This window comes from Salvia miltiorrhiza, chromosome 3 (genome assembly GCF_028751815.1).
Source record: "Salvia miltiorrhiza cultivar Shanhuang (shh) chromosome 3, IMPLAD_Smil_shh, whole genome shotgun sequence".
NCBI lineage: Eukaryota > Viridiplantae > Streptophyta > Magnoliopsida > Lamiales > Lamiaceae > Salvia > Salvia miltiorrhiza.
This window is the reverse complement of record NC_080389.1, coordinates 19,066,177-19,087,800: the sequence shown is the minus strand read 5'-3', so window position 1 is coordinate 19,087,800 and position 21,624 is coordinate 19,066,177. Positions and strand designations below refer to the sequence as shown.

Here is a 21,624-nt window from a genome sequence, read left to right as displayed (position 1 = left end):
CCAGAAAAGGAAGGAAATCCACTTACCTTCCACAGCCGAGATTCATTGCCATACCAGAGGCTCTGCAGATCCTAGGGCACACCATAGAAGGAAAGAACCAACCATGCAAACCCTAGCCCAACCGCCGCCTGTTCTGGGCCAAGCCCTAGCCCATGCCTTATCTATAAATATGGATGCACCTGCCCAGAGGAAGGAGTTCGGCTAATTCGGAAGTTAGGCAACATCAAGCTTCTCGGAGAGCTCCGACGGTGTACTGTTCCAAGCCGACCCCCTACGCAGCCACTTTCCTTTAATAGTTTCCCCTAGTTTTTGTTCATGTGTTGAGTGACTGTGAGGCAGATACACGGCCACAGGCCACTTTACTTTTCTGTTTTATGTTTTGTTCGTCTATGACCGGAGTTGGTGCCGGCAAGCACTTTGTTTGATTTACGCCTAGACAATTTTCAATTCAAGTATGTTTTTCATTACTTACCTTGTTTTAATTTTTACAATTATGAGTAGCTAAGTTCCTTAGCCCGGTATGGGTTAGTTAAGGTCGATATGGGATAATTATAATTCATGAGGTCGAAAATGGGCACAGGAGTTGTGCAATCACATTCCCGAAGCATTTGGCCTAATGCTAATACAACTTGGGGAAACCTGGAGTTTCAAGCGGACGGTGACGCTCTGGGCATAACCAAGTTACAAGCAACAAGTGGAACCATTAATGGAGAAATCCGGCTCCACATAGTGCGATAAATGTGGGAAAGGTGATCGTATGTCTTCGGACATGCTTATGGGTCATTTGGGTCCGTTAGCCACATTGAGGGAACGGATGAGGATGAGGTAGGCTGCGCACGTGACGAGTAAGAAAAGGGGCCTAGCCTATTGACTACTATCCATAACCAAAGATGCGACCGCACAATGAAAATCCTTGAACCTATGACCGAAAGAATTATCCTATGTCACACCAAAACTATACCCACACTGGGTTTCCTTTATTACTGATTACTTTCTTATGTTTTCTATTTCAGCATTTACATATTGACATAGATAGATTTCAAATTCTGTTTTGGCCACAGATTGGCGAGTGACACCTTTGCCCAAAGACGGGCAACCAAATATAAAGCTTGTGACACGAGTACTGTGATACACCGATTTCCTGTGGGTTCGACCCTATTACTTGCTATTAATACTAACCTTAATTGTAGGTCATAGGAAAATACAAATATCATCTGCCCGAAGTCTCACGACGGGCTTCGACAAATTGGCACCATTGTCGGGGAATCGGCGACCTAGTATTTTAGTACTCATTTATATTTTGATTTTGCCCCTGTATGTTCGTACCAAACCTTGCAGGTGAGAACGGAGATTTGTGGTTTGATCCTGAGATCGAGGCGAACGCAAGGCGCAGACTACGTGAGTTGTGTGGTAGGGGTAGAGGCAGGGGACAAAGAGGAGCAGCCCGTGCCTTGTTTAGACCAAGGCAAGTCGAGATGGCAGAAGCAAATGGAGGTGGAGATGAACCGGAGCAGACTTTGAGGGAAATGATGTTTCCTAACAACATGAGCTTGAGGCCGTTGGGCATAACTTTGCCCACAATCATTGACAATTGGGAGTTACGACACTCTTTCATACATATTCTGCCCAAATTCAGCGATATGCCCGGAGAGGACCCTCAGAGGCATTTGCAAGACTTTGAGATGGTGTGTGGCACAATCAGAGCTACTGGAAACAAGGCAGAGTACATCTGTCTTGTCTCGTTCCCATTCTCCCTACAGGATGGTGCGAGGGAGTGGTTATACACTTTGCCCACATGGAGCGTTACTTCATGGCAAATGATGCAGCAAAAGTTCTTAAAGAAGTACTTTCCCGCCTCAATGATCCAGAATACGAGAAAGAGGATAAGCACCATACAAATGGGCATAGGGGAGATGCTCTATGACTACTGGGGCAGATTCAAACAACTGTTGATCAAATGCCCACAACACCAGATATCTGACCAGGACCTCATCCAATATTTCATGAATGGGATGAGACCAAACGAGAGGCTATTAGTCAATGTAGTGTGTGGAGGATCGATACTCAACAAATTGCCTAGTGAAGCTTTCAAGCTTTTTGCAGAGATGCGGAGAAATTTCGAGAAGATAGAGCGGTTGTGCCCAGAAACACAACTGTGCCCCAGAACCAGAATAACTCAAAGGTGGATGAGTTATGTGATGCAGTAAAATAAATGGTGGAAATGATGAAGCCCACAATCAAGAAGCCCGTCAAGGCCTCACTGACCCCAACCACATGACGGACCAGTGCCCTACCCTATTTGAAGAAGAGCAAGTTAATGCCTTTGGGCATAACAACAACAACAATGGAGGGAACTATGGGCAGAAGCAACGCTATGACCAAAATGGTCAAGGATACCACCAGCCCTGAAGAAACCATGAGAACCTAAGGTATGGGGGTAATCACTACATTGCCCCTAACCAGCCACAGAACCAACCTCCGGTTCAGCAACAGAACCAGGGCAAAGCTCTTACGATGGAAGCCATATTCAAATGTATGCAAGAAACTCAGAAGAGTGTGGCCAAGATCCTACAAGATAATGAGAAGTTCAAGCTTGAGACCAGAGAAGCCATACATAATTTGAACACTCAAATGACCCACATGCAGCAGAACTTTGCCTAGATGAACGCCAATAAGAATAACAGAGAGTTGCCCCCACAGATCGTGGTACCTAACAACAAGGCACAGGTGAATGCAGTCAACCTGAGGAGTGGCAAGACTTTGCCTGAAGTAGTGCATGTGCCCAAAGAAGAATCTGTGACCACAGACATTGAAGAGAAGGTGGACGAGGAGATAGAGGTGGAGAAACCGACCCAACCTGCCCCAGAACTGAAAAAGAAGGAGGATGTGCCCAAGCCGAAGAAAAATCCAAGGTGGTCATCACCCCCATTTCCAGGCAGACTGGCCAAGAACCGTGAGGCAGAGGAGATGAGCAACCTTGTGAAGATGTTCCAAAAGGTGGAGATCAATATCCCCTTGCTCACAGCATTGCGCACTATGCCCAAATGCGCCAAATTTCTTAAAAAAATTTGTACCAAGAAGGTTATGTACACGGATGATGCGAAGTTCCATGTGGGAGAGCAGGTGTCGGCTGTACTAAAACGGGACATGCCCACAAAGTGCGAAGATCCGGGAATGTTCTACATACCATGCATCATTGGAGATACAAGGACCGACCAAGCTATGCTAAACTTGGGCGCGTCGATCAATGTCATGCCTTTGACCATATACCAGGAGCTGAAGATATGACCACTCAAATCCACCCGAGTGGTGATCCAATTAGCGGACAGGTCAAGTGTGTACCTTGGGGGCATAGTGGAGGACGTTCTTGTTAAGGTCCAGGACCTTATTTTTCCAGCCGACTTTTATGTGCTCAACATGGGAGGTTCCAAAGCAAAGCCGGCGGTAATGCTTCTGGGCAGACCATTCCTCAAGACGGCTCGAACCCAGATTGATTGTGCAACCGAGAAGCTAACGTGCCAATTTGATGGAGAAACTGTGACTTTCAAGTAGTTCAAGGCAACCAAGCATCCAGCTGACATTGAGAGTGTAGAGTTCGTTGATATCATGGATCGAGTGGTGGACCATGCTGTGCCATCGATGCACAGAAATGGAGAATATGACCTGAAGAACGAGATGGAAATAATGAAAGCTATGATCGGAGACTTGGAGCAAGGGGAGGTAGAGCAAATACAACTTCAAGACCATCAAACCTTTAGGGGAGGACGACAGATTGCTACCGTCCCTGGTCAGAGCACCCAAACTTGAGTTAAAACCGCTCCCCAACCATTTGAAGTACATCTACTTGGGAGAAAATCAAACCTTGCTTGTGATCATAAGTTCAGAACTGAGCCTAGAGCAGGAGGACAGAGTCCAGCAGGTCATATGGAAATACAAGGAGGCCATAGGATGGACTTTGGCCGATATCAAGGGCATAAGCCCTAATGTATGCCAACATCACATCTTACTGGAGGATGATGCCATGCCGGTCCGAGACCCACAGAGGAAGCTCAATCCGGTGATGAAGGGTGTGGTCAAGAAGGAGATACTTAAGCTATTGAAGTTGGGGATCATCTACCCCATATCGGACAGCCGTTAGGTGAGCCCAATACACGTGGTGCCAAAGAAGTTCGAAATCCAAGTCATAGAGAATGAAAGGTAGGAGTTAGTCGCAACCAGACTGCAGACCGAGTGGCGGGTGTGTATTGATTATCGCAAGCTCAACAAGGTAACTCGCAAGGACCACTTTCCTTTACCTTTCATCGATCAAATGTTGGGAAGATTGACTGGAAACAAGTTCTTTTGCTTCCTCGATGGATATTCGGGCTATATGCAAATATGGATCGCATTGGAGAACCAGGATAAAACCACCTTCACGTGCCCCTTTGGCACCTTTGCCTACAGGAGGATGCCCTTTGGGCTATGCAATGTCTCGGGCACATTTCAACGTTGCATGATGAGTATCTTCTCCAATCTTTTGGAGAGTTGCATCGAGGTGTTCATGGACGACTTCACAGTCTATGGCAAGGATTTTGATTCATGTATTGGCAACCTCGAATTGGTGTTGAAGCATTGTGTGGAGAAAAGCCTTGTGCTCAACTATGAAAAATGTCATTTCATGGTGAATGAGGGCATAGTCTTGGGACATGTTATATCAGAGCGCGAAATTGAGGTGGACAAGGAAAAGGTCGATATCATTGCCAAATTACCACCCCCTACATCAGTCAAACAGTTGAGAGGATTCCATGGCCACGCAGCTTTCTATCGAAGATTTGTCAAAGACTTTGCCAAGATCGCTCAACCTATGACCAGATTGTTGCAGAACGATGTGCCCTGGAACTTTAACCCAGAATGTCATGAGCCCTTCCAGACCCTGAAGAAGCATCTGACCACAGCACCAATCATCCGACCACCAGAATGGGGAATGCCTTTTGAGCTTATGTGTGATGCAAGCGGATATGCCGTTGGAGCAGTGTTGGGGCAGAAGATTGGGAAATAGGGCTTTGTGATATACTATGCCTCAAAGACTCTTAATGCCGCTCAAAGAAACTACACCACAACCGAGAAGGAGCTTCTGGCCATAATCTTTCCTTTTGAGAAATTTCGATCATTTCTGTTCAGAAGTAAGACTGTGGTGTACACAGACCACTCAACCTTGAAATACTTGATGGCGAAGAAAGAGTCAAAGCCAAGGTTGGTTCGATGGATCCTTTTATTGCAGGAATTTGACATCGAGATCAAGGACAAGAGTGGTGCCCAAAACTAAGTGGCGGATCATCTATCCTGCATCCTACTGGAGGAAGATGGTGTGCCCATAAACGATGTTTTTTCAGATGAAGAGCTATGTAACATGGGGAAGGCTATGACCAGAGAGCCATGGTATGCAGACATAGTCAACTATATGGTCACAGGATCACTACCTATGGGCACAACTCCATATCAGAAGAACATGATCAAAGCCGACAACAAATCCTTCATATGGGATGACCCTTACTTATGGAAGATGTGCTCAGATAAAGTCATCCGAAGGTGTGTGAGCAAGTTTGAACAAGAAAGTATAATGCAGCATTGCCACGCCAAAGAGTGTGGCGGACACTTTGGGCACAGAAGAACAACAAGGAAGACACTGGATTGTGGGTTCTATTGGCCCACAATTTTCAAGGACTCTTTTAAGATGTGCCGAAGGAGTGAGAAATGTCAATGAGAGGGTAATATTACCCGGAGAAACGAGATGCCTATGGTCCCTATCCTGCCAGTGGAAGTGTTCGACATATGGGGCATGGACTTCATGGGTCCTTTGCCCAATTCGAAATGAAATCTATACATTCTTCTAGCGGTGGACTACGTGTCCAAATAGGTGGAGGCAAAGGCAACCAAGACCAATGATTCAAAGGTGGTGTCAAGTTTCCTGAGGTCTCACATATTCAGTCGCTACGGTGTGCCCAGAGCAATCATAAGCGATCAAGGCACACAATTCTGCAATGCTACAGTCGAAGCTTTATTTAAGAAATATGGAGTTAAACACAGAGTGTCCACAGCCTATCACCCACAGGCTAACGGTTTGGCAGAGTTGTCTAACTGAATCATCAAATCCATTCTGAGGAAGGTTGTGGGACCAACTGGAAAATGATGGAGTATCAGGCTAGATGATGCCCTGTGGGCATATTGAAAAGCTTACAAAACCCCATTTGGGATATCCCCATATCGGATGGTTTTTAGAAAGATGTGCCATCTAACCGTTGAACTGGAGCACAAAGCCTTCTGGGCTGTGAGCAAAATGAATATGGATTGGGACGAAGCCGGGAAGAATTGAAAGCTCAGCATTCAAGAACTTGAGGAGATCCGACTGGAGGCTTATGAGAGTGCCTCTTTCTACAAGAAAAAATTGAAGCTTGCCCACGACAAAATCATCAAGGCAAAGAACTTCGATACTGGGCAAATGGTACTCCTATACCAAACTCGATTCAGGCTGGCTGCAGGGAAGCTCAAAACAAAGTGGACTGGCCCATATGAAGTCTGTGCCCAATTTCCAAATGGAGCTGTGGAAATCAAAGAACCAAATATAAGAAAAACTTTCAAGGTCAACGGTCACAGACTCAAGGCGTACTATGGGCAATGCTTGAAGATTCCAGGTCTTAGTCTAAAGGACCTTGATGAGGATTCAAACTAAGGAAGGACTACGTCGTGCCAACGACGTTAACTAAGGCGCTGATCGGGAGGTAAACTGGTGTCTGGTTCATTTTATGTTTTGTTTCTTTCCTTTTCGTGTTTTGTTTTTCTTTTTTGTTCGGTTTGACCGCGCCTATGAGGCTCGTTTCTTGTGGGGGCGTGTTTATCTTGTTTTGCCTGTGTGAAGGTTGTGAGATGCCTCGGAGGGCACAGGAGGCGGAAGGCCTCAAATGCAGAAAGACACAAGTAATGGCTGGGGGAGGGAAATGTCAAGAATTCAAACCTCTGACACCTTTATCACCCCACGTCAGCCTAACCCTAGCCTACATACACCTTCCCCTCCTTTCTTCTCGGCTGAACAAAAAATAACCTCCTATTCTCACTTCCTCACTATCGCATCACCCGAAATTCTAACCGCTGGCCACAATCATTACAATTCATTCACCTCCGAACAAAACCCTCACTTCTTTCGAAAGGATGGCCAAAACCAGAAAAGCCTCAGCCTCAGCTTCAGACACTCAAGCCGCCGCCACCACCACCAAACCCAAACCTACGAAAACCAAAAAGCTAAAAACCTCTAAAATCAAAACCATGTCCGCTTCTGATCGGAGACCTTCTCCGGTAGATATCGACCCCCTCGAGCAATTGGGGTCGGATGTCGAAGCCCCTAACCTTTTAGGGGAGACCGTGAACCCTCCGCCGGCCGTCGATGCAGCAAACGAAGAGGAGCGGGTGGAGACGATGGATGTGACAGCCGAGACGCTGACACAATTGGCGGGTCAAAAGAGGGCTTTTACCTCTATGGAGCCCTCTCCTGTGAAGAGGAGTAAGCGCGAACCATCCGACGCGGGGTCTTCACCCTCGACGAAAAAAGAGAAGGCGATGGCGACACTTTCCACCGCCCAGTCACAGGAGGACCAGCAGGATTCCAACAATGGGAGGGAGGACGACGAGTTGACGGTTTTGAGAAGCACTCCAGGGTCCCGACGAACCCTTACGCGAAACTAAAAAGGGAAGTCCCCCATGGTGCACGCGTTAAAACACGCGGAGGAGATTCGGAAGAAAGCCGTGGTGATGCCCAAAACGGTGGACATGGGAGCTTTGGAGGCGCTCAGACTTAAGGAGGATGTGATAGCCAAATTTGAAGCAATTGGATGGAGACCCTTCCTAGACTGGAAGGGCATTGTGTACAAGGATTTGGTGAAGGAGTTCTACTCCACTCTGAAAACCGAGGTGAGCAACAATGAGGGGCCGGTGAACATGGAGTTTACTGTTTTGCAGGAGAGTTTTACGGCAACCATGGGCGACATCAACCGCATCATAGGATTGGTGGATGAGAGGAAGTTGATGTCCTCTGAGTACAGGTTTGCGCTGAAGGTTGTGCCCACATAATATAATGATCAAGTGACATGGGCACAACTGGGCACAGGAGGGAAGTTTACGGCCCAAACCTGCAAGGGAACTCAACTAAGGTCACATGCCCTCCGCGTGTGTCACAGGATCCTGGCCTTCAACATTTTCGGGAAGAAGGATAGCAGCAATGCCTTAGGATAATTGGAGCTGTTCATCCTGTGGGCAATGGAGAACAAAAGGCGCCTCAACTTCGCCTTTATCGTGTTCACCCACATGAGAAACGTCTTAGCAAACAAAAAGCAGTGCCAACTTTCCCACCAAGTTCGTGGCTATGATGAAGCTGGCAGAGAACGGTTTGACTATGCCCAAGATGCCGGAAGGGTTCCTCGACATGCCCTCCTATCAGAAGATATTCAATCTCTAGCCAGATAAAGAAGGGAGGCTGCGCATGTACGACCCACTAGAGACGAAGCCACCTATGCCCCCTACCCATCAGAGGACCCTACAGCATGGCGGAGGGAGTAGCCATAGGTGTGCCACACCAGAACCTCACGACCCTGATAATGCGAGGTTCTATAAAAATTTTCGCGTTATTTGATTTTTTTCAACTTCATTACTTTGCTTATGAAAATTAGTATAATAAGATATTTTTTTCAAAAATTTGCAAGATGTATTTTGATTCAATATTAGAAAGTTATATTAGTTGTTTCACTTCTATGTACTTTTAATCGAATGTTTAATATTAAATATTTAGATGTAAAAATTAAAGAATGATAATTATTTAACAAAAAATGTTGCATCTTTATATATCTACGAGTCGCATATTAATTATTATGTAAGCCGATGTTCAAATGTTACTTATTTATGCATGCATTTATTTATTACAAATATAATATTGTGAAGAGAAATAAATTTTTGACCCCGACTTGCCCGATAGGCTAGCCCGAAACTCGAACATTTAGGGACTTAGGGTTATGGTTGAAATTTTTTTACCCGAAAAATTTTCAATTCGATTAACTCGCACCTAAATTACCCGATAATCCGATAGAGCTAACCCAGAATCCGGTTGATTGATCGGATTGATATCCCTACGTGCAGGTTATCATGAACAAAAAAGGAACTTAATATTGTTTATTTATAATTTCATGAATTATTAAAATCAGTCTTGTTCATCTCTAAACAAAGATTTGTTGGTGGACTTGGATAAAGAAAAGCAATTTGTTGGACCATCTAACATTGGAAAAGCCCATTCATAAGATTTGAAGTTTTTCTTAAGATGGGAGCATTGGGCTTTCGTAGTTGTGGGTTGTGACTAACTGTAACCCTATACATCATCAATGGCATCAATGCCCCCGCCGCCTAACACTCACTATATATTCCACCCCTTCATCGAAAACTATTGTTTCTTCACTTTCACTTTGTTTGAGTTGTTCTTTTTTCTCAATCGTCGGGATAGGCGGTTTGAGTAAGACTACTCCGATCGAATGAATTCACAGCATGTTTATTTATTTAGGATTGAGTTGTCTTACCGATCCCGCCCATTCCGATTATTGGGAACGAAGCTTGCATTCCCATTTAATGGGCTAAATTACTTTTTGATCAGATGTCAATCGGCACAAATTCAATCTGGTTATGATTCTAGATTTTGGTAGCATTTTTTGTTTTGCAGATCCAGTGTTTGATGGTTAATTCTTACAGCAGCTCCAAAAGGAGATATTGAAGCTCAAAAATCGTTTCGTATGTGTGTTGATGATATTTACTGCTTTGTGTGCTGCGTTTCGGAATAAGTTTGAGTTTGTGGTTTATTTGATTTAAGATCCAGTTTTAATAATGAGTGAGGGAGTAATTTGCTCATCAATTTGCAAATGTGTTGCTTTGAATTTTAGGGCTGTTTTGAGTTTAGCAATTAAATTAGGTAATCTACTATGATGGAACATCGGGTCCTTGAGAAAATCCCAAAAAGAGTGTAGATTTTCTTGCTCTGCAGTATGTTAATTTATTTAGTTGTATATTAGAGTTATTTTAACTAATAATTAGTCGTGTTTTTGTTGTTATTTGGCACTTTCTTTCCATATATTTTTGTTGTTAGTTTGCACTTTCTTTCCACGTAATTTTGTAGTTCTGATTTATAAATTTATTATTAAAAATAACAAGACTTTTCACTTTAAATCTTTTTTTTCTTATATTTTTACAAAATAGAAGCCTTTCTTTTAAATCTTTATTTTTTCTTATTTTTAGAAAAGAGAATTTAACGATTTTACATTCTTTTATCACACCAAAAAATAAAAAGATAATATTTTTTTGATGCAATAAAAAGATAATATTATGCCTCCTGTAATTGAAAAAAAAAATTAAGATTTCTCTTTTTTAGAATATAAGATAAAAGAGAGAATTTGTTGAATAATTTTTTGTTATATTTCATTTTTTTTATGATTATTAATCAAAGAAACACTCGCTTGTGTTTGTTCCAAATTTTGACCTTAAGTTACAATCAATTCTTTCTCTATAAATTTCTCTATTTAGATATTTGCAAGTTAAATTTTGTAGTAATCACATGAATGATTTCTAATTTGTTTACGTGATTCTTTATGGCACTTTAAATTAAAGAAATTTACACTATCCATGTAGGGGTTGTTTGGTAGATGGATTATATGAGATCTTTTTTTGTTGTATTGTTTTTTATTTTTGAGAAATCTAATTGTCGTAATAGCGATATTAACTTTTCTTTGAGAGGTAATAGTTATAGTAACTAAAGTGGTTAATGTTTGTGCACTTAAAAATTTGCATTTTACATTTTTTATCTAATAAAAAAAGCTGGCTCAAATTTTTTAGAAAAATAAAAATGTAAAACACTCCCTCCCTCTATTCCATTTAATAGAATATGATATCAAATATCACACTAACCTGTATTAATTTAATTTATCCTATCTATAAACCCATATCAAACAGGTCCTTAAAATATTTTTTTTCTTTTATCTCCCTTCTATTTTGAGGGGTAACAAATTGAGTAATCTGATTATCCTTAAATAACGATTATTTCATTATCCAAACAAAACAATAAGTAATGAATTCAATTAATTGAATTCATTTTCAACTTTTAAAAACACTCAATCAAACATGGACACACTTGAAAGTTATATCAACATTTTTTCTTGTAGAAATTAAATTCATGTTACTTTTCAATGGTGTAGAACTCGAAACATGACCCACTTGCAAAGAATATATATATATTATATAAATTGACTAAAAATTTGTTAGAAATAGTATTATCCCGACAACAAATCATAAATTTTAGTCGGTTATCATTTTTTAGTTTCGAATTTTTATTTTTATTTTGGAAAAGTAGAACCATTCGGTTTTGTAAATTGTAATGGTAATTTGATTCCAAAGTTCGCGCAGTTTTGTTGGAACAATTCGATAATGAAATGCTTGTTAGATCAGTTCCATCACAATTAATCTAGTTCACAGAGTCTACCAGAATATTGGTATTTTCTTGGAAGTCACCACCACTTTTAAGAGAAAACAGTCATTGGATATAAAGGTACATATAAATGGAATATAAGCTCAATATTCCGTAGACAATTTTTTTTTTGACAGAAAAAGAGCTAATATTAGGATAGATCAAGATGAACAATGTCAAGAAGCCAGGTTGGAAAACCTGATTTCTAGACCATTACATCAGAAGAGAAGACAAAGCAAAGCGAGCCAGCGCATGGGCTGCTCGATTGGCATCACGCCTAGCATGAAAGAACTCCAAAACCATAAATTTACGAGCGTGCTGAAACGCCTCCCAAAGTTCATCGCAAAGAGAATCTGAACCCTGGTGTGACTCTTGCAGAACGTGAATGGCAAGCAAATAGTCCGTATAGAGAATTAGTACTACCATTTCTCATTTGAATTGCCTGAGAAAGTTCATTAACAAGACATGATATATGATAATATAAAATTGTCAATTCAATGGAAACCTCTGTTCTTTTGGGAATTAAAATTTCAGATTGGAGTGGTTTTTTAATTTTAAATTAATAATATTAAATAAAGAAATTTAAAAATCGCGTCACATGGTACTTGAATCGCACCACATGAGACTCGAATCTAAGACCATTGACCTTAGACATTAACTTCTTACCGCTTGGCCAACACACGCACACCTTTAATTTCATTTTTGGATTGACATAGAAACATCAAATTACTTGGTGAGAAACTTGGCTACGAATTCCAATCCTCGGGCCCCGTATCCATAAAAGACAACTGAAACAAAGAAAGTTCAGATTTGTTAATTTTGATTAACCCATATACAATGTATATTTGAGCATATTCTTTTAATAATATATATATATATATATATATATATATATATATATCACAAATTAATCTTACATATATTAAGTGAAAAAATGACTAATCCATAAAACATATGGTGAGATGTGTTCTCGCAAATACCAGAGTTAGTACCGAGTAAGATACTGCAACTTAGAAAGTAACAGAAACAGTAACAAACACGGACATCAAGAATGATAATTCAGTTCGGTTAAACAACCTACGTCTGGGGGGCCTTGCCCAGGAAAAATTATCCTATGAAGTTAAGATGTACAAAGGACTTACACAATAAGACTCCCTCTTACTTAGCCTCTACATCTTCCCAAAACCTCACCAACGGTGAAAAATTGAAAGCTAGACAACGACTAACTTCTTAGGCGTGAACACCGACGAACACCACCTAATCCTCGAGAAACAAGAACCAACAATAAATAAGAGTATATGACACTTTTACAATGTACGCTCAAGTGTATAACTCACAACACTCTTCTGCTAGGAAAAAGAAAAGTACAGTATCAGAAACAGTACTACAGACGGTACCAGACCGGGGGATACCTAGCAGGAACAAGAAATTCTCGACTACATTGCAAGAGCTGTTATGAGCGAAAATCCCCCAATCATCTTCCACGAAATATGGCCTCCTTTTATAGATGTACAAGCATAGACTCCTTCTTTGATTAGAACTCTTTCTTGATAAGCTGTGAGTCGATCAAGAAGATATAAGAAGTCTTCTTCGAATATAACTCTGCATAGATATCAATAACTTCGAGCATATCTGTAAAAAAATCTTTCAGAAAATAATCGGGTGCAGTTGGTAACTCTTTTGGTATCTCTGACGGTAACTATATAAATGAAAACAATCATAGTAGAGTAAATAATACTCTAACAATCTCCCCCTTTGTCATTTATATAAACAAAACAAAATATTGCTCAACACATGAATAAATAGCATTAATAACTCAAAATAAATGAGTATGATCATCAAAGACTCCCCTTCAAACCAAGAGTGAACAGAGAAACAAACCAGCAATAGCAGCATCAATATTAGCATCAGTATTAACATTTGTACTAGGATTTCGAAGAACACTTGGAGATACAGCATCAGTGACAAACACAACGAAGCATGAAACGCTTCTAACAAAAAATTTCTCCTTCTTTCATCTCGGGCTTCTCATCATTATCATAGAAAACTTCAAAAAAAGGGCGGCAAACTTCAAAACCAAAAACATCTCAAAAAAATACCACATGGATTAGTGTCACTAAGATCTAACACCGATAATTTAGGTGACCTGCTCTGATACCATTTGGGATACCAGCCTGCCCAAATGCACATAAAATACTCGCAACAACCCAAGTTAACACCAAAGGTAATACCAAACCACAACAGCATGCATAAATAAAAACAAACACGAACACACGAGATGGAAACCCAGTTCAGTGATAGAACAAATTACAGCAGGATTTACTCAAGACTCGATCTCCAACGCCTTTATAATTTTCCAAATCCTCAACACTAATAATCGTTGGAAGCTAGATAACACTAACTTTCTAAGTGTGAACCCCGATGAACACACTTAATCCCACACAACCACTACAATCAACTCACAAAGGAGATTATTGAAAACTACCTTGCTAAGCAACAAACGTAAAATCAAGATAAAGAATAAGAACATAAACTCAAACACGAATGTTCTTTCAAAGACTGCGCTCATGAACTGCTTGATAGATATTTGTAACTTCGAACATATCTGTAAAAAAATCTTTCAGAAAATAATCTGGTGCAGCTGGTAACTCTTTTGGTATCTCTGACGGTAACTATATAAATGACAACAATCATAGTAGAGTAAATAATACTCTAACATTAAGAACATCAATATTAATTGAGTCAATACTTCACTAGTAATATAGTTTGGTGATTATGGTGAATCGTGATTGAGTGGATAACCTTTTAATCGGTGAATTATGATTAGATTATGAATTTTACCTAGTGTTGATCGTGGAGATTGAAAGAATATAGTTGAATTGCTGAGAGAAAGTAAGCTTGTTGTTGTATTGATAGAAAAGCACTTGAAAATACTTAATATGGGTGCATGAGTATTTATAGAGTACATTCTAGGGGTAAAGTGGTAATTTCAGTCTGGGGTCATGTTCCACGCGTGGTCAAGGGTACGATGGTAATTTCGCCTTCCCTCGCTCGTTCCTCTGCTCAGTGACAGAGAAACGTGTGTATCGCGGAGCTTTGGATTCCTCTGCGAACGCGTGATTCCTCTGCTCTGGCGTTTCCTGGGTAAGGTGGTCATTTCTACCGTTGACTATCCCGCGGGTAGAGCATTCCTCTGATTTCAGCGATTTCTCTGACTGAGCCCATTCCTCTGACGGAGCCCGCTCCTCTGACCCGAGCGATGCCTCTGTCCAAGTCCATTCCTTTCCCAGAGACACTCCAACTACTCCCACTGTTTTCGGCGGCCTTCCTTTCCCGATTTCGGCGTGAACTCTGCGACTTATCTTCCTCGGTTTCCACCGCAGACCTAGGTAAATCCTACATCCCCTCTCCCTGGTACTTGTGTTCGGTGTGGATTAGTTGCATTAAGTTTGTTGGTGCTCTCGTTTAGAGCTTGAAAACCCTAAGTTAGAAAATCCATGGCTTCTTCATCCGTCGACCAACCTATTTTTTCCCCTTCTCCTACTCCCTCTCCTCCGGCTTCTCCACCTTCTTCTCCTGATCCCCAGAATCCCCAGGACCTTCCGACTTCTTCTTCTCCTCTGAATCCTCAAGACCCTCCGGTCTCTCCTAAATCTCCTCCTAAAATGCCTAAGCCCATTCCCGACTCCCGGCTGGATGTTGCAGACATGAATAGGATGGTCGAGATGTGTAGAAATCCCGCCGGCCTGAGGTTCGAACCCCAGTCCAAATCTTTAGAGCCCTTCCATAGGATGAAGATGAATATTGCGGCCATATGGCGGGCCCAGACTGACGTCGGATTGAGACTTCCCCCTCATCCACTTCTAGTTGAAGTTTGTAACTATTTCCAGATTCCCTTCTACCAAGTAGCCCCCTCCGCCCTTCGGAGATTATTTTATTTCCATATTTTATGTAGATCTCACGGTGTCCAAGACACCAAAAAGCTATTCTTTCAGACCCAATCCCTGAGATTGCGGGGTGGTCCCTTGTATAGTTTCACCGCCCGCAAAACATACCCCACCACGTTCCTCAGCTCCCTGAACTCCTACGATAAGGGCTTCCTGCCCTATTATTGCTTCGTGGTGACCTCCACTGGTACTTGGCGCCAATACGGTGCCCAAGAGCTAAAGTGGCATGACATTCGCACTAAACATAAGCCCGCCTCCCAAGGAACCCCCAGTGATTTTGATCTGGGGTGATAGCCAACCTTAACGCCCTAAATAACGAAGAGCCTTTCCCCTGCAAACAGCTCACCGAGAGCAACTCGGCTTTAGCAGCCAATGACTTATTCCCCCTATATCCACGCACAGCTATAGGTAATATCACGTGTTAATAAATATATGTATAGTCATTACTCTGATTCTGACAATGTAACATTGTTTATCTGCAGGCATGTCGTGGAGACAAAAATATCGATCGATTCTTGCTGCCGACCGTCCCTCTGGTCCCGGGGGGCGTGGCTCTGGAGACGCCAGCTCCAAAGCGGATACATCAGAGCAACCCGCTGGCTCTAGGATGGACACCTCTCGAACGGTGTCTGACGCTGCTGGGGTGACCACCCCCACTCGAAGCTTTCCTCCAGGCAAAGAGAAATCCATGGAGGTCCTGGCAATGTTCAGCCCGGATAGTCAGAGGGCTGGTGGCTCGGGCTCTAGTTCTCGCAGGGCAGAGGGAGAGTCTGGTATTTTTAGGGGTAGTATCCCCGTGGTGGATATCTACGAGAATGCTCCCGCTCCGGAGAGGACCCAGGACATCCCTACTCCTGCATTCACAAGAAAGAAAAGAAAGGGTACCTTGGTGTCCCTTGGAGAGAAGAGGAGGGAAGCCCTGCAAAAAGGTAGTACAATGGCGGTGGAGGAGAATCCGGCAGATGAAACGGAGACTACCTCCGTGGATGTCGAAGGGGGCAATCTTCTGGCCCTTACTACAGAGGCATCGGAGGCCTCTGCTTCCAAGCCACTCTCGTCCATGAAGGGATGAGAGTTTGTTCGAAAGCTTCTCACCCAGATCCATCCCAAGGATCGGGAGACAGCCTCCAAAATGAAGAAAACAAGGTTGGCTAGCAGCATCGGCCAACTGTGGACTCAGGTACCCTGCATTTATTCTTACCTTGGTGATGTTTGGTGTTTACTTTTTAATCTCTCTGCTCTGATATTTTCCCTCTGATTCCCTGCAGCTGGAGTCCCACATAGGTGAGGCAATCCAGTGTATCGATGACTATGATGCACTGGAGAAGGATTTGAAGAATGAGAAGGAGGCACAGGCGAAGCGTGACCAGGAGGTCACGGTCCTGGTGGAGCGCTTCAGCCAGGCTAATACAGACATGGCCGCCCTGCGAGCCAAGGTTGATCAGCTGGAGGTGGAGAAGGCCTCCTTGGCCCCTGAGCTGGAGAGGACCAAGAAGGAGGGCTATGAGAACTTGGCGCGCTTTCGGGCCCGATATCATATGGAATATAAAGAGTCCAAGCGCCGCTGGAAAGTGGCCTGTGAAGGTGCTCTGAGGTGGGGCTATGTGCTGGGTGCCCGGGACCAGCGACTATAGTTCTTCATCTCCCATCGGGGCCAACAATTTCTGGACGTAATGCTGGAGGATACCCTGGTGGCGTTCCAGAGGATACCTGAGTATCTGGAGGGATTCTCCTAGCTTTTCGCCCATGTTATTAAAGAGACTACGATGAAGACGGCAGAGGTGTTGGGGGCGTCAAAGGAGCAGGCCTCTGTTCTGGATCTGGAGGCCCTGATGGATAATATCAAAGACGAGGACCTCAACACGCTGCTGGGCATAATTGCTAACTCCCCGGAGAAGCCTCTGTGGTGTATCCGGTCCTGGATAAGGTCCTACCCCAATTTGCCTTTGGGGTTTGTCCTGATCCTGCGCCGGCTGCTCCCAAGTATCAGGCCCATTTCTGCGAGGCCTTGAAAACGTTCGTAGGGCGATTGAGAAACTGGGCTGATGTTGGCTCCCGGGGTTTTGATCATAATTTGAGTTTGTCATGAGTGTGATATCTTGATGATAACAGATACAAATGCATGTCGTTATTTTTGTTGACAAATCTGAAGCCACAATGTTATCCACTTTTCTCTGCGCTATTGTTGATTCATTCTTGGTTCATCTTTGTTTTGTCCGAGGACGGACAATAGTTCAAGTTTAGGGGTTGATAAACATGAATTTTTACCTCTTGGTGTGTCATTTTTTATGTTTAGTTATGAGGATTTTGTGTGTTTGATCGTTTATTTGAGCTTATATTGGTTTATGGTCAAGAACTTGTCACTTGCTTTTTGTTTGAATGAATTTTCAGAAATAATGAAGCAGAATGTGAAAGAATTGGCTGAAATACAAGTTGTAGTTCGTCTCGATAGGAGTTCGTGAGCGCAAACGGATCATAAATTAGAGTTCGGACGAGGGAGAACGAGCCAAAACAAAATTATTGAGCAAAATTGTCAGGACCTCGTCAAGAATTCGGCGCCTCATGCAGGCTGGGCGCGTGGCTGCGCCTCGGGCTGCGTGACAGTGCAGATTTTGCGCGATTTTTCTATTATTTTAGCTATTTTTCGATCCTACACGGTTTTGACCTATATTTTGAGACCTAGGGCATATAAATACTCCCCAGAAACATATTGAAAGGACCTTTTTATCACTTTTTATCATATTTTGCTTTTCCTGAGAGCTGAGAGAGACGGAGAACGGAGCAAGAGCAAGACTGAAGATTCTCGATTTTACTACGGTTTTTCTTGTTGAATGTTTATTGGTTTTATTGAGATATTGATTTTTAGTCATATGTCTATGTGTGGCTAAAATTCTTTTCCCAGGGTTTAGGGAGTAGACATGATTTGAATTTCTGACTGTTTAATTCAATCAATCGAGATTGTTATTCCTTTTTATGTTCTTGTTATAATTGTTTGCTTTATTGCTTGATCATCAATTTAGCATAATCATAGGTTTTAATTTGAGATCGGGGGATGATGATTATTACCTGAACTAAGAACATAGAACACATTTATTTTAATTTTAAAGGGAATTGATAATTGTGAGGGCATTAATCCTAGGAACTTTTAGGAGTTACATGTTAGAAGTGTGATCCAGGGATGGTAGCCTTGCATGTAATCAGCGGTTTGTATGCCACGGGAGTGGGTATGAACTAGCTTAGAGATTGCCTTAGGAATCGTCTTATTAATTGAATTGAACATGTTAGTTAGGATAATCTGTTAAAACCTTTGCCTTGGAAAATCTTCTTTTATCTGTTACTCCGCAGTTTCATAGCTTGATTTATTTTCTTTCCAGTGTTTATTTATTTAATTTGTTTTCAGAATCAAAATTCTTAATTTCGTTTGTCCAGATAGAGTAGAATAATTTAGGATAGGAATTGGTTAATTCAGTCTGTTGGGAACCTTGTGGAATATCCTAACCCTTGTTTTGATGATACCAAAATTCATAGGACTTATTTGTAATAGACTAGAATCATTTTTGAACTCAAGTGTTAGAGTTCGTTTCTAGTTTAGTTGCGGTGTCGAAGAATGAAGAACGAAGACTGAAGACTGAAGACTACAGATACCAACTGAAGTATCAGTTGAAGAATCAGTTGAAGACTGATTATTTAATGCGCGCAATGGACTGATACTAAAGTCAAGTATCAGTTGAACATTCCTCCTAGGACTGATCTTCCAACGTTCAGAGGAAGCCACGTACGCACAAGTACAGCCGCATTAAATGCAGAGATCTCAATATCTTATCTCTGCAGAGGTCATTCCTATCTGGTGGTTACTTTTCAGAGATGTCACATCTCCTGTCCATCAAAGAGAGCCGTTTCCACACAGACAAGGAACCTCGAAGATTGAAGCCTCAGTTCAAATTCGAATTGCTCTCCAACGGAAGAAATCTTGAGGACGATTTATGCCAACGGATCTATTCAAGAGTTCTCCTACAAATAGCGCTCGAGGATCACTTCAATCTTCACCGATTCAACGACATAAGCTGAAGCTCTGCCGAAATAGCTACTCAGCCTAAAGCTTAACCGCCCAAAGCTTGAATCGAAGAAGAGAATTGCAAAGCCAAAATCAGTCACTGCTGATTACATACATTCTCTTAGACCCTAGGCATATATCTGTTTACCCAGAAGCCAAAGGTCAAACTTGCTTCAAAGAACTTGTTCTTTGTAAGTATAGTTGACACTCGTTTAAACCTCTCCCCCATAAGAGTGTTTGAGTGATTCGGAGTTCAGGAAGGTACTCTGAACTCTGAGTGAAAAGTCTGAGCACGAGGTGTGCTTAGCAGGGAAATCCTACGCGAGGTGTGTGGGTGCTGAAGAGGGGTTATCTTCAGTTTACGGTTGTGTGCACCAGGCAAGCACACGGGTACGGTTTGCAGTGCACCAGGCAAGCACTTGCGGAGTGGATTGTTGGTCTGATCAACCAGCCGTGGATGTAGGAAAGGGTTTTTTCGAACCACGTAAAAGTCTCTGTGTTATTTACAGCTTTCAGTTTTACATTCATACTTGTGCTATTTCATTTGATAAAACTGAACACTGACTAACAGCAAAGAGAAACCTTAATCCAACTTGCTCCACCGAGGCTATTGCGAAACCAAGTTTAATTTCCGCTGCGTATGATATCAATCTGACTGAACTATCCTCTGATAGTAAGGAAGAGCGATATCATCTCTATCTTTGCAAACACGACTGAAGCCCTTATTTGAATCAGTTAAGTTCCAGTAACTTAACTGATAACTCATTACTGAAGAGCTTTCAGTATCAGTCGTCAACCCTGTTGGTCAAAACTAATTTCAGTAAAATAGGAGTCTTTGTTTGCGTGTAAAGTTTCATTTTAATCTCTGACTGAGATCCCTCTGATTGAGGTCAGTAGATTGTCATAAAAATAGCCTATAGGTGTATTCCCCCCCCCCATACACCTATTCGAGACCCCCCGGACCTAACAATTGGTATCAAAGCAGGTTGTTCGCAAGAACTATCTGCATCTGACTAGATTCTATTTGAACTAGATCCTTTTTCTTAAAGGTCTCGAAAAAGTTTTACTCTTTCTTTTTGTGCTTGCTAATTGCTCTATCTGCTGTTATCTGTTCTCTCTTTTTGATGGAGACTAACCACAGCAGATTATCTTCTCTACCTATGTTTAGTATTGAAAAATACGACATATGGAAGTTTCGGCTTGAAAGCTTCCTCACCGCCCAACATTGCCGAATGTGGGAAGTCATCACCAGCGGACCGATCACCATCACCGAAACTATCAAAAGGGTTCCTGCTGATCTCCGACAGGATCCTTACGATGAGGTCCAGCCCAAGTCAAAGGCAGACTTCACCACAGAAGAAAGGAAGCAAGATGAGTTAGACAACCTCGCCAAAAGCATCATCTTCGGCACCGTTCCTGACAAGCATGTCATGAAGATCATCAAGTGCGGAACAGCAAAGGAGATGTGGGACATTCTGGAAAGAATGTGCGTGGGTTCTGAGGAAATCAATGAGAATAAGCTATCCATAGCTTGCCAGAAGTTCGACTCCTTCCTCATGCTCAAGAATGAATCTGTCGAGGAAATGGAACAAAGATTCAATCTTATCTTGAATGAAGTTCAATCCATTTCCAAAGACAAATACACTCAACGAGAAATCAACCTGAAGATTCTTCGAGCACTGCCACGTGGAGAATGGCAGATCTACTCAGTCGCTCATCAACATAAGCCAGGATTCAGTCAGCTCCCGACAAACAAGCTTTTCTCCGATCTCATGGCAAATGAGTTCGACCTTCTGAGAAATCTTGGTAACAAGAAGGCTGGAGGATCAGACGAAGATGGTCCATCAACCTCAAGAGGAGTTGCACTGAAGGCCTCAACCAGAGAAGGCAAGAAGCAAATCAAGGAGCCAACGGAACTCAACCCAGAGGACTTCTTCAGTCAATATGCTTTGTTGACTGAAAGATTCAACAAGATGGAGTCCAAGTTCTGGAAGTACAGAAGGTTCCACAAGCAGCACTACAAAGGAAAAGAAAGAGAGGGGAACTCCAGACATTCCACAGATCGAAGCGGAGAAAGGAAGTCAGCCGCTTACGACATCAAA

The 21,624-nt window shown here is 42.4% G+C and overlaps 1 long non-coding RNA gene across 1 annotated transcript; it reads left to right on the top strand.

Annotated features, from left to right (window-relative positions):
* Nucleotides 1-9,354: 9,354 nt before the first annotated feature.
* LOC131017993 (uncharacterized) lies at nt 9,355-10,115 on the top strand. Its single transcript, XR_009099960.1, has 2 exons — nt 9,355-9,526; nt 9,731-10,115. It is a non-coding gene; the product is annotated as an uncharacterized LOC131017993 (long non-coding RNA).
* Nucleotides 10,116-21,624: the final 11,509 nt, after the last annotated feature.